Source organism: Tasmannia lanceolata, unplaced genomic scaffold (genome assembly GCF_043159265.1).
Source record: "Tasmannia lanceolata isolate RefF3 unplaced genomic scaffold, GAP_Taslan_0.1 ptg000035l, whole genome shotgun sequence".
In the NCBI taxonomy this organism is placed as follows: domain Eukaryota; kingdom Viridiplantae; phylum Streptophyta; class Magnoliopsida; order Canellales; family Winteraceae; genus Tasmannia; species Tasmannia lanceolata.
The window spans coordinates 1119308-1133152 of NW_027518712.1; the positions used below are offsets into that span (position 1 = coordinate 1119308).

At 39.6% G+C, this 13845-nt stretch overlaps 1 long non-coding RNA gene across 1 annotated transcript; it reads left to right on the forward strand.

Moving 5' to 3' along the window:
* Nucleotides 1–2204: 2204 nt before the first annotated feature.
* Nucleotides 2205–9487, forward strand: LOC143859633 (uncharacterized). The gene is made up of 2 exons (XR_013239313.1): nucleotides 2205–3436; nucleotides 9050–9487. It is a non-coding gene; the product is annotated as an uncharacterized LOC143859633 (long non-coding RNA).
* Nucleotides 9488–13845: the final 4358 nt, after the last annotated feature.

The window sequence follows — 13845 nt, forward strand, 5'->3', positions numbered from 1 at the left end:
CGTTTGTGAACGGTGCCTCATTTCTCGAGTCCATTTGTGAATGGTCTCATCTTCTCCTTGAACCCGTTCGTGAACGGTGTCTCATTTTCTGAGTCCATTTATGAATGGTCTCGTCTTCTCTTTGAGCCCGTTTGTGAACGGTGCCTCATTTCTCAAGTCCATTTGTGAATGGTCTCGTCCTCCTTGAGCCCGTTTGTGAACGGTGCCTCATTTCTCGAGTCCATTTGTGAATGGTCTCGTCCTCCTTGAGCCCGTTTGTGAACGGTGCCTCATTTCTCGAGTCCATTTGTGAATGGTCTTGTCTTCTCCTTGAGCCCGTTTGTGAACGGTGCCTCATTTTTCTGAGTCCATCTGTGAATGGTCTCATGTCCTCCTTGAGCCCGTTTGTGAACGGTGCCTCATTTTTCTGAGTCCATTTGTGAATGGTCTCATGCCCTCCTTGAACCCGTTTGTGAACGGTGTCTCATTTTCTGAATCCATTTGTGAATGGCCTCATGTCCTCCTTGAGCCCGTTTGTGAACGGTGTCTTGTTTTCCAAGTCCATTTGTGATTAGTGTCATATCCTGCTTGAGCCCATTTGTGAACGGTGTGTCGTTTTTCAAGTCCATTTAGGAATGCCTCTTATCCTCCTTGAGCCCGCTTGTGAACGGCGTCTCATCTTCTTCTAAAAGCCGTTTGAGAACGATCTTGGTTCTTTCTTTTCAGAATCCATTCGAAAATGATATCGCATCCTCTCATTGCCCGTTTGTGAACGGCGCCGCATCATAATCATCTTTTGTTCTGGATTGCAAAATTTTTACACTCAGAATAAACCCGATTCCCCATTATTCTAAACTGTCATCTCATGGTGTTTAGAGTAAATGATTTTTGATATATGTTCAAATTCTAGGATTTCATCTAGGGTCTTGCATTATATTAGGTTGCATTGTGTCTAGGGAGTCCTTTGTTGATCAAATCTACGAACAATGGCGCTGTCACTTTTGCTTTGGTATTCGATGACTACGACATCTCTACCAAAGAGGGGCATCTATAGACACCCCCATTTTGCTCCGCTCTAATCAACAAAGAAATTAATGTTTTGTTATCGGTCTTTTTCAGTGTTTTTCATTCCCGTGTCCGTCCCTTATGCTTTCTCGATCTTTTCAATCATTTCTGTCGTGTTTCACATTTTCCCGCTAAGTGTTGAGAAGGGTTATTGACGAGAATCCAAGGAAGAGAGAATTTGGACCCACTGGGTGGGCCCGCATTGAATATTTTGATTGGAATGGGATCAAGTCAGTGAACCCCACATTGTTCTTATTAAATATGGGTGTTGAGCTTACGGCTTTTCATGTTGTGACCCACCAATCGAATGGTTTGGATCATCATTTGGAAATAGTCCAGCGGGGCACGCCTAGCTTATGTCGTAATCCGTCATCTGTCAAACGAATAGTTTGGATCATCTAACAGAATTAATTCACGGAGCACAAATTAAATCACATCGCAGCCCACCATTTGAACGGTCAACATCATCAATGGTCGCCCATCAAATGAACGGTTCGGATCATCAAATGGGAGTGATTTAAAAATGGGGTAACATATTCACATTTCGGCCCATTCGAGTGGAGTCCACCATCATGCATAAGCTCAAATTCTTTAGAGGACTTGCTTAATCTAAAGTGGGCCCACTTACTCAGTTCAGCTCAATTCAAGAAATCAATGAATTTGGCCCACAATGAGTGGGACCCGCCAAATGCTATTAGAACTACTTTATTTTGGGCATTTAAGGAAATATGGATTTATGGCTATTCATGTAGGACCAAATTACATTTTTTTACATGATATAAGATTCGAATTTTAGAGGAATGTGAGTCTCGGTCAAAGAAGGGATTGCCCATATATGTGTTAGAAGAGGTCCAATTCAAGTTGTCAATCCTAGGTGGGCCCTATCTTGTGTTGAGAGAGACAAAGCATCTCGTGTGGGTCCCATCTTGAACCAAAATGAAAACAAGACTATTTGAGTTTTGGAGGAATCGGATGAGGAGTTTGTGTTGGGGGATTCTCTTTATCAAAGCATCTTATGTGGGTCCCACTATGAGCTTATCTAAATCTCAAGAGTGAATAAGATCAAGAGTCTTTTGGACATATGGATATCATTCTTTGGATGAGTGGTTGTGATGCAAGCTTACAAAGATCCCACAAATAGCAGACATAGGGTAGTTTTCGCAAAAATTGTTTCTCATCCCTTTTTAGCAACACCAACAAGATCGTGAGCAATTTTTTACTTTCAGCAACTTGTGCTCCCTTTTTTCTCATATTTCTTAAAGAAGAAAGTTGAATTTCTAGTAGAAGCAGGTCACGTTGAATTTTCTAGGAAGAAAAAGAAGCTCTCTTTATATATAGACAAATGGTTCACACTCATTTAGAGAGCAGGTCATCTTGGGAGATTTATTTCTAATAAAAGAACAAAGCATATATCTTCACTCCCTACTTTGAGCAAGGAATTTTCTAGGAGCTCAAGTCTTGTCCATCCATTTATTGACTTTTAATCTCCTCCCTACACCCTTACATGCTCCAAGGTTAGCAATTCAAATGACTCTTTACCTGCAAATACCATGGACCGGCAAAAAAAAAAAAAAAAAAAAGGAAGAAGGAAAAGAAAAAAGAAAAAAAGAAAGAGTGGAGACTACATCTCTCTCAACCTCATAGCCGAATGACCCCGGTTTGATTACCTTGGCCAACGATCCTTTCCTTTCCAATTTCTCCTTCCAGTTTTTCGAACAATCCTCTAGGTTTCACCGCCATTTTCTCTTATTCTCTATCTATCTGTGTCTCATTCTCTCACGTTCGTTCCTCTCTCTTTAATCTCCACTCCCCCACAGCCCATGTCCATCTCCCATATATCCTTTCCCTCAACAGCCCCCTCTACTTTTCTTTCCCCACCTCTCAAAGCAGAGCATTGAGAATTCCACTGTCAAAAACATATATATATATAATAAACCAAAAAAAAAACAGAGTGCCGTAATCCCTGTCTCTCTTATCTGTCGTTCTATATATATATATATATATATATATATATATATATATATATAAAAGAGAGACGGCCGCTCCTTTCAATCTATCTATTTCTCTCATTTCTCAAGTTGTCCCTTCGATCTCTCCATCCTCTCTCCCACTCATCATCTATCTCACTCATCATCTCTCCCACTCTGTTTCACTCTCTTTTTCATATCTCTCTCTCTCTCTCTCTCCCACCCTCATTCTCTCTATCCCTCTCTCTCAAACACTCTCTACCACTCTCACTATCTCTGTATCAGTCTCTCTCAGCAGCGAGGAAAAACAAAGGAAAAACAAAGAACAAAAGAGGAAAAAAGAGAAAGAAAGCGGCGCGGATCGAGCGTCGGCCGGATTTTCAGATTTCTTCGGCTCTCGAATTTGGCGAGGATCTCGATCACAGGTAGGTGCTTAATTTTCAGATTTTTCCAGGATTATTTGGTATATTTTATGTATTTTTGCATGATTTTTAGTATTTAATTGGATTTAATTGAATATTAAATATGTATGCTCAAAATCATGATCTGCATGGGTATTTCAATTCCGTTTCGTCCTGAAATTTAATACAATGATATATTTAACTCGAGTAAAATAACCATCGGATCGGATCGGATATTGAATTAGAGGATTTTTTAAATTTGAGTGAAGAGTGGTATTTTATTTAAAATATTGGCTGAGTAATTACGAAATTCGAAAAAATAGCCATCTCAGGATGATCTATTTTTTGGAATTTAAAATTTTTCTTGTGTTCATCATATCAGAACAAGATTAAAGGACGTTTTCCGGAGTGGTAATTTTCTCGAAAATCGTGTTTTAAAAATAGAAAACTCTTCAAAAATATCTTTTTGACGAAGAAAAATAAAATATATACTAAACAGATTCCAAAAATAATGAAATTTCGTTGGAAACTAATATGATGCTGATACATTCTATCTTAAATTTTGGAGAATTTTTGGATTTTTTTTGGTATATTATTTTATGCTTTCTTTGAAAATTATCATATTTTGTGAGAATTTTTACAGACATCAGATCATAGATAAAATTCCCAAAAGTTTTACAGTAGTCTTATATTCCATATTTCTAGTTTTTTTAAAATTGTCAAGTGATTTAGATCTTGTTTCATATGGGATGTAGTGTTACTTCATAATCTGGTCTGAAAATTGAAAAATCCGAAATTGATAGTAGATAGTTTTTAAAATTCATGAAAATATCACAGCATGCTAATTTTACTTATGTCTTACTACTGTAGAAATTTCATTGAATTTATATTTCTATTTCTAGTAGTTTCGGTGTTATTTTTGCAATCTGGTCAATTAATTGTTAAATCAAAATTAAATATGAGCTTAATGTAAAAATCTGTAAAAATCTTCCAGTAAGCTACATCTCATTATATCTTGCTGCTGTAGAAGCTTCAACTCATTTAGAATTCGTTTGCAACAGTTTCACTTGTAAAACCACTCATATGGTTTAAAATTGATAAAATCCGTTAAAATATTGAAATTAATTAAAAATCAGTTTAAAGCTTCTAAAAGAACCTTAAAATTCTGTCACATGTTCACTCCTCAATTCATTGAAACAGAAATTTTAGGATCTTTAGATTTCCTTGGAAAAATGGCCAGTGCATCCATAATCGTATCCCAATTGCAACCGATCTTTGAAAATTTGAATATTTAAGCTATAGCATGTTGTTGGCTCCGAGGTTACTATCCACGGAAATTCTGAGATATGCCAGGCAATAAGATGCCATTCTGGGCCGAAATTGGTGAACCCTAGAACCATTGGTATTCATTAATTGTCCATAAACTGAAAATCCTTAAAATCTGAAATTCATTAAGTTCAAGAACTGAAATCGATTCATCTCGTGTCTCTCGGAACCATTGGATTATGGTTTCCGTCGTAAGAACCGTTAGAGCCCAATGTAGGAACACTGGTGTCGTGTCGTGTCTTACGTTTTAGGGAGTCTTAGGTTTTAGGGAGTCCTAGAGTTAGGAGTCCAGCCTCATCACGTACGTTTGCTATGTATAGCAACCGTGCCCTAGGTCTAGTTACACTACTCACCCAATCTTTCCTTAGGACAAGCCTAGTAAACTAGGATGTAGGCTAACCTGCATTAGTCCAAGGAACAACTTGCATTTAGATAAGAATCATATAGCATCTTAGATGAAATCCTAGGATAATAAAATCCTCAACTTGAATTAAATAACTCCTCTTAAAACTGTTGAAACAGTCAAATCAGTCTAGATCGGTGTCTTAGTTGAGTTAGGCATAAGTAGCTTAGCTTAGGTGCACCGAACTACGTCGACTCTGATCCCAGTGAGGCTTGGGTACGTAGGCAGCTTGAATGTCTGATGGCATACCAACCGCGAGTCGGCTCCACAACAAATGTGGGATTTTTGTATATTTATTTTATTATGAATTCTTAATTAAAATATGTAGGATTTTCCTGAAATTAGAATTTTAGGAAAACTTTCACTTAGATTGAATCCAGACAAATTAAGAAATCAAGATACACATTTAGGATTCACTTTGGAATTAGATTGTAGGATGCATGTCACATAGATAGCACCTTAACTAAGAGTTGAATGAGCCATTTAAAATAAATTTAAAAGAGTTAGATTTTGGAATCGAAGACCGATTATCGGGCAGGAATGATGCATGTGGTGGATAAATCCCCATACCTTCCATTCTTGTAACCAGGTAGCGAGTCTAGATTTCTGGTTAATTACGAGTCCTAGATCTCACATCTAGGTGGCGACTCTGTCAGTCTCTTTTGTGTGGAATTCGGATTGCCTCAGTGATCCCAAGCTCACATAAAAGATGAATTAAAGTCAATATTAAAAATGCACACGCCATTCGCGTGGGTACGAGAGACCAAGAGAGAGCGTGGCGGCTCGCGCCCCACCCCTCTCTCGGGATCGGGTCCCACAGGGTGCGATTTTGACCGTAGGATCGTGCTCAAATGTCTACAACGGCTAGTGTTCCAACGGGTGCAGTGTGGTACGTAGGATTGAGTGGCAACAACTAGCGTCCGATTGCGTATAATCTGGATCTTCAGATCGTGAACATTGGTACGCGTACCAACGGTTAGAGGTCGATCAGGTTCGATCCGGGCCGTGGATTGGTGATTAGTCGCGATCTAGCTGCTCTGGGGAGGCAGAGGTTTTTACACAAACCAACAATCACTCCAGGATCAATCTAGAGCATAGTCCCGATTTGGCGCTATCTAACGGTCAAATAAGTAGCCTATCATGATCGGGTGCCTCCAAAGGGTGCAATTCAAAGTGAATTGGCACCAGGTCTATAAAATGACAAGATATTCACTATTTCATAAGTAATCCAAAATTACAAGTGGGGACTTTGGATTTAAGAAATTCCAAACCAACTTTTACTCTCTTTAAGCCTTTCCAAAATTCGTTTTTGTTCTTTTTGAAGTTTTCTCTCTTGTGCACTGTGTTATTCGCGAGAAAAGGTCAAGTATCTTCCATACATGTTAAATCCAAGGGTAATTCGAGGTTTGTTGCCGTTTAGTGCAAAATGTCATCCAATTAATTGGTGAAACTTTACCGGGCGTCATTATATCTTGGGAGCGAATTCGTGTTTCCCTTTGCATACGATTGGTGGGGGCGAATATCATCTTAAGGAAAGCGACTATGCTCCTTGAAGCATTTGAACTTTCCATTTTCCATCATCTCCGCCGCCAAATTTCTCCAACATGTCGGTTGGGTATTAAGGAACTAGCCATATATGATCTTGCGAGGCGACCAAGACAAGCATGTCCATGGTTTTAAATGGGCATGGGAATATCATTCCCCATTCTTAAATATCACATATTAATAAGGAATAATTAATTTGATATTTGTCAAGAGCGAAAATAAGTACTAGATCTGCCCATACATGACAAATAAACATGTATGTGCGGTTTACACATACGCCTCCTGGTTTGGTCAGATTGACCAAAGCCATTTGCATGAACAGAATCATTATATGTGTGCATGCATGCGTGCGCATGTTTGTTTTTCTTTATTTGGATATTGGTGGACATATTGATGCAAAATTTGCATTTGTATTGAAGTTCTTTTGAATCAAACTAGTATCACATATATTTTTATTGGAGAGGTAATGTGAATAGGACATGGATTCGGCTCAACTCAATGAGATTGAAGATCTTGTCTATCTAGTGGAAGGATTCGTGATGAAATCCAAAAGCCCTTAAAGAGACATAAGAGGCTAAAGATGTAAGCATGAGTATCAACAAGGTACTAAGGAGAAGGTGGTAGCCATGGCAATCACCAATGTGAAGATGGAATGGGATGCTTGCCAATGTTTTCCACATTAACCCATGAGTGAGCTGGCCATGAGCTGGACCTTATCCGGCCTATTCTTGCCACATCATTAAGGGATGAGCTGTCCCTTAGCCGGCATGAGCTGTCATAACAATTGTCCCTTAGTCGGCAGCCACTAAGGGGCTAGAACTTCTTCTATAAATAGGCTTGTGCTGTAAATTTTTAGTCAGATTGGAATTGTAAAAAAGTCTGGGATTTCTTAGTGTCTTGGAGTTGGAGAGTTTTCCGCCACTGTTGGATGCAAAGTCCTTGAATTAAGTGTCTTGCATTTTATCGTTGAATTTCTTTTCAATCTTGTTGCAGTGCAAGATTTTCTTTTTATTTGAATAAAAATCATTCCAGTCCTCAGAAATTCCAGTTCTGAATTTTTGCTGAATCCACTTTGAATCATCACACACAAACTATAGTTGCTTATTGGATCAATATAAATCAGTTTTTGTTTTGATCTTGATTTTTCAACTTAGATATGATTGTTTCTTTAGTGCACAAGTCGTCGAACAATGAGATGCAAGTAGAATTCTATCCCTGCTTAATACTTTCGGATAACAAGTTTCTGTGTGTGTGTGTGTGTGTGTGTGTGTGTGTGAACTGCTAACCAGATCTTTTCTTTGGCTATAAATTTCCTAGTTTGTGAGGTGATCCCAACTCTTGGTAGAGTTACTGCTTCAATTCATTCGTTCATAATTCACTACTTCTAGGGGGAATTTTCAAGTTTTGATTACAAGTTTAGAACTGCAAGTTCTCAGTTGGTTTAGATCTGTTCGTGTCTGCTAAACACCTATATCTACCCTCCTTGAATTTCCAGTTGGTTACCACCTTCAGTCATAGAGTACTCAGAATTAGCTCACCCAAGACTCCACAAAGAAAGTTCATTTGGAATTGCTTGGCAATTTTGCCTCTTTCGGCCATGGTGAATTTTGTTCCGTCAAGATTGAGATTCTGATTTCAAGTTCTTGACTAAGTTCTTCATCACATCAAAATTGGTATCAGAGCTTCAGTGCTCTTGCTCCACATCATAATGCAAACTTCCAAATTGATATTTACAGTGCATGTGGGGTATCTCTTCAAGGACAGTCAATTACGTTTACCATATTGTTCCCTAAGAAATAGTACCATTGTAGAGCATCATTGTGAACGATTTGGCCACATTTTGGTGTGACAAGACTATGACTCTGAATCTACTAGTATTTGCTTCAGACTGGATCTCTCCGTAATCCTATTTTGCATGTCTCAATAATTTGTTGCAAACCTTGCACAATGCTCTTAACAAATTTTTTTGAAACTTGCGCCTCGAGCACCTTTAGTCTCCAAGCTTATTTTGTCTATTGATCTTCATGTTTCAGTCCCACTGATGCTCTTTTCTTGATTGGACCTTCGTCCATTCCTCATTCATCTTGTCCTGCACATGATCTCATCAGTGCAAGAGAGGAGCAAGTTTGGTTACCGTCTGTTATTGAAGAAATGCAAGGAAAAACTTCCCTCATTATTTTTTACTATACTAGGATTGAACTTCCCAACGACTTGGATATCTCACTGCTTTCAGCGTCTGTGACCTCGAAACACTTTGGATTGTTGATTCAATATGGAAACAATTTGCAAGAAATTGAAAGTGTCTTAGAGCGGCAAGCAATCTATAGAGATGGACAACAACTAATCTAATATCTTATCATTAGGAATCATAGGGCCATCGAGCATGCTGTGTTGATCAACAAAGAAGATTGAAGCTGTCGAGGTGCACAAAGACTTGAACTGGAGGGCAAGATTTTTTTTCAAAAGAGTTGGCAATGATGCGATTTTAATGGGGCCCACCAGTCCCACAAGTTCTTCAACAAAATTCTCCAAACTCCTCTACAAATTTAATGTCGAAGCATCACCATGACATCATGCTGAAATCATCTGAGGGAGATGCTAGGATCTCACGAGGCCTTTAGACCTTGGTTTATAATGACTCTTTATGAGTCTCTAAAATATCTTTCAGGCCATGAACAATGCCCTCACCGAGATTGACTACCATAATAGAATGGTGAAACCCTTTTGTTTTTGTTAATCCTGATTTATCATGCTTTTCCAGTAATTTTTATGGAGAATTCTAATAAGGGCTATTTCTGTTACTTGGAGTTCAGTTTTAAGAGTTCTACATCTATTATATTTCCAACATTATTTTTTTAATGGCAACTAATCTATTAATTAGAAAAGGGCAAAGCCAGGGGTCTGACCTGGTTAAAATACAACCCAAAACAAGTAGGCAACAAAAGAAAAAGAGCCTCAAGGAGGAAGAAAATAACAAATCCAAGCGGGGCATGTCAGCTCCAAATCGGACCATGTGGTCAGCATCACAATTAGCTGAACGCTAAATATGTTGGTACGTTATTGATGTCCCTCAATCCGGTCCATCATCTCATCAATCGCATTTGTGAATCTCCAAGGAAAAAGCGCCCCTCTATTCATCCATCTGATCACATTAAGTGAGTCGCCTTCCACTATTAGATTGTCCATTTTCCTTCCATCCACCAAACAAATACCATTTCATAATAGCTTGCATATCCACCTCGTTCGCATCCTTAATTCCAATATGGCTAGAAAAGGTCCACTTAGTGTACCCTTTTGTGGTATCCGGTTTTTTCCCGTGCTGCCCAGGACGACAGGGGATCACCACATCGGGTTTCATGGGAGTGTTATTTGATCTGCGCTGCTTACGAACTTGGGACCGTGGTCCTAACTTCGCAAGTTAGAGAAACTCAGAGTCGCCACCTAGGTTAGGGCCTGGGACCCGTGTCTATTCTTCCAAAGAAATGAGTAATGACTCGAATTTCATTGGAAGAATAGCGATCAGGGGTTCCTTTGCTCTGGGCCTAGAACCTTAAATTTTGCTCTGTTTGCCTTAAGGTGCTGTCCTTACAGATATCTGGGTAAGGGTTATGGTGATAATCAGGGAAGGTCTTAGGCACCCCTCCTTCCCGGATTAATCCGGTCTCTTAACTTGGATTGGCATTTTTCAAAGAATTTAAATCAGGATATTTTATCTTTTTATCCTTTATTTTGGTTGAGCTTAATTTCGCGATGTAAATAAAGATGAATTTACAGAAAAAATATATGAAAAGAAGCGGTTGTGGCTTAGTCCCACATCACATCATATGTCACAAAATCAAGGAGGGAATTGCAACTGATCCCAATTGAGTCACCAAATCTAACGGAAAAAGACAGTACTGAAAGTAAAATCAAGTCAGAGGAATTTACGTCATAAGCGCTCGGCCGTGCAGAACAAGTCTTATGACATCTCAACCTTGTACCTTACTTGTGCAGAAAGCTATAAATTGCAGAAAGTAAAAGAAAGAAAAGACAGTGCGTAAAGTAAAAAAAACTGCAGGTAGAGAGGCTTACATCACAAGACCTGGGGTCTAAGTGAGCCGGAGATCTTATAATGACACCCATTCCTGTTTTGTTAATACACAACTGAAATAAAGCGATAAAAGAGCAAGAAAATATCGAAAGAGGCGATTGTTTCCCTGATTCTGATCGTATGCTATAAACAAGGCTCTTGAGAGACCTATGAGCTGACCACAATCAGGGAACACCGTTTCTTATCTTTAGCTTGCCAAAAGCTGGAAATGTAATCAAACGAAAGAAGTACAGGAGTAGGGTGGTGATTATAATTTACCAAGATTTGCGGATAAATCAACGGCGTAACGATGCTGTATTGATGAGGAAGCTTTGGGTTTGCCGAGATTTCGGCAGAACAACGGCGCTACTATTGAAAAGTAGCTCGTAGTTCTTCAAAATTCGGCAGAATAACAGCGTAAAAAGTGGACGACGCTCCGAAGCTTCGAAATTTCGGCGGAGTGTCGATGCCCGGTGTGAGCTACTTAGTGTTTCTCTACTTTCTCTCTTCTAAAAAGCGAGGTAACTAGGGATTTTTTTAGATTTCTGCAGGAGTTTGGGGCTTTGATCTACACCTAAGAGGGTGTATACACGAGAATATGGTGTATAACCAAAGAGGAGAGAGAGAGAGAGGAGGAAGAGAGGAATGAGAATCCCTTACCCCCTCCTATTTATAGGCTAGGGGGATAAAAATATCTAATTTCGATCAAAATTCACCAGGGGCGAATCCCAAATTCGTGCCAGGCGAATTTTAGATGATGTCATCTGGTCTTATCCAGATGACATCATCCCCAGTTCGCGTGATGTTTTGTTTTTATGTTGTTCGTTTAAAACGTGCATAACTTCTTCGTTTGAACTCCGATTTACGAGCGGTCAGGTGCGTTGGATTCGTCGTTTCACGTACTTTCCAATGAACCTAATACTGTTTAGTTTTGGGAGACAAAGTATCCTTTGATGTGCCAAAAAGGAAGGTGTTATGTAAAAATAGGCTTTCTAGTTGCCGAAAAGGCGGGTGCTGCATAAAACAGGTATTTCGGTTGTATTTATGAGATAACACGGTTTTTGGAAATTGTTTCCTTTAGCAAATACCTAAAGAGAGATTGAGAGAAACACAACTGGTGCTCTGGGACTCGTCACAAGGTTCTACCTTGCGACACCTATCATTAATACTACCTTGACAAAATCGAGTGTCTACAGATGCCCCTCTTTGGTAGAGGGTGCAAGGCACCTAAATGCCAAAGTAAGGAGACAACAAAATTTTGTCACTGGAGACTAATGATAGGCTTGCAAAACTCACATTGAATCCTAAGGCGTGCAGCCTTCATCGAGAAATCTTTTTGTCAGGTGATTGAGTGGAAACCTCTCGCCAACAGTTTGGGGTTTTGAAAATGCGTCTGTTAGAACAAGCCCTGGCTTGGACGTCGTTACTAATAGCCAGGAGGGCCATCGAAAGTCAGGTTTAGGACACCTGACTTGGGGAGGGACCTCTGGGTCAGGTTATGGGCACTTGATTTGGGGAGGGACCTCGGGGGATGTCATTTTGACATCCAGTGCGGACACTGATAATAGGAATGCCAAATTGGCACCTGGTTGATTGATATGACGAATCGTACGCATTATCGTTATTTGATATTGTGTTATAAACAGTGCTTGATTTTGACAAGATAGCGTGTACAAACAGACTTACTCGGGCTTTGATTTGAATTTCCAAATCACTGCATGGATTTTATTTATCTTGATTTGGAGGGTTACCGCGGTGAAACGGACTTACCCTGGAGGGCGAAAACGTCGCAACGGGTTCACTCAGATTAGATACGGTGTCCAGACGGGTTTACTCTGGTTTGGAAAGGGCTACCGTGTTCAGACGGGTTTACCCTGGAGAGCTAACATGTCGTAACGGGTTCGCTCAGATTAGATACCATGTTCAGACGGGTTTACTCTTGTTTGAAAGGGCTACCGTGTTCAGACGGACTTACGCTAGAGAGCTAACGCGTCGTAACGGGTTCGCTCAGATTGGATACCATGTTCAGACAGGTTTACTCTGGTTGAAAGGGCTATCGTGTACAGACGGACTTACCTTGGAGAGCTAACGAGTCGTAACGGGTTTGTTCAGATTAGATACCATGTTCAGACATGTTTACTCTGGTTTGAAAGGGCTACCGTGTTCAGACGATCTTACCCTGGAGAGCTAACGCGTCGTAACAGATTCACTCAGATTAGATACCATGTTCAGACGAGTTTACTCTGATTTGAAAGGGCTACCGTGTTCAGATGGACTTACCCTGGTGTAGACACCCCATTTTAACCGGACTCAAAACCCCCAAAATCGAATAAAGTCCCAAAATTCGAGTCCCGAAACCAAATCCAAAGTCTCCCATAATCAAGTCTCAAGTTCCTAAAAATTGAATAAAATCCCAAAATTCCCGAAGAACTGAGCCCCAAGTGCGAAAGAAAACCGAGAAATACTCATTTCTAGATCATTCTCAAAGTCTCATTGAAGCACAAATAATCTCTACACTCTTATTGGAACCCCTTGTCTAGTTGCCCCGTCTTTTCCTTTACTTTTACAGAAATTTGAAAAAAGTTACAATGAAAGTACCCCTGAGTTGTGATATTGGCACCCAGCCATTCGAATCCTTGAGTTCTAATGATATTGGTGTGACCCTACTTTGATATTTTCACTAACTTACCTTGTATTTTAGTGTTTAAACTGCGGTCAAATGGGTATTACATTTTCAAAGCAAAGTCAGAGAAAAGACAAGCTAAGTTTGTGTCATTGTCAGAACTGGATTGAACTAATATCATTCGCAAGGCAAGGAGGGTGAATTTATACCAAGGAAGAGTGTTAGTATTAAGCCCTATAAAGAGAATTGATACATTATTACGCAGGGACAGTTCACTCAAGTGCAAAAAGTTAGCTAAAAAAATACCCTTAAGAGGGCTACCAGGTAAGAAGAGAGGGGTGCCAGTAAATCACTTCCCTTTATACACCCCTTCCCCTTACCTAGACCACTCTTGGGAGTGTACAAGAATAGTAAAAAATGCTTTGAAGGGCTGTCCAGAAAAAGAAAAAGGTAATGAATATATCATT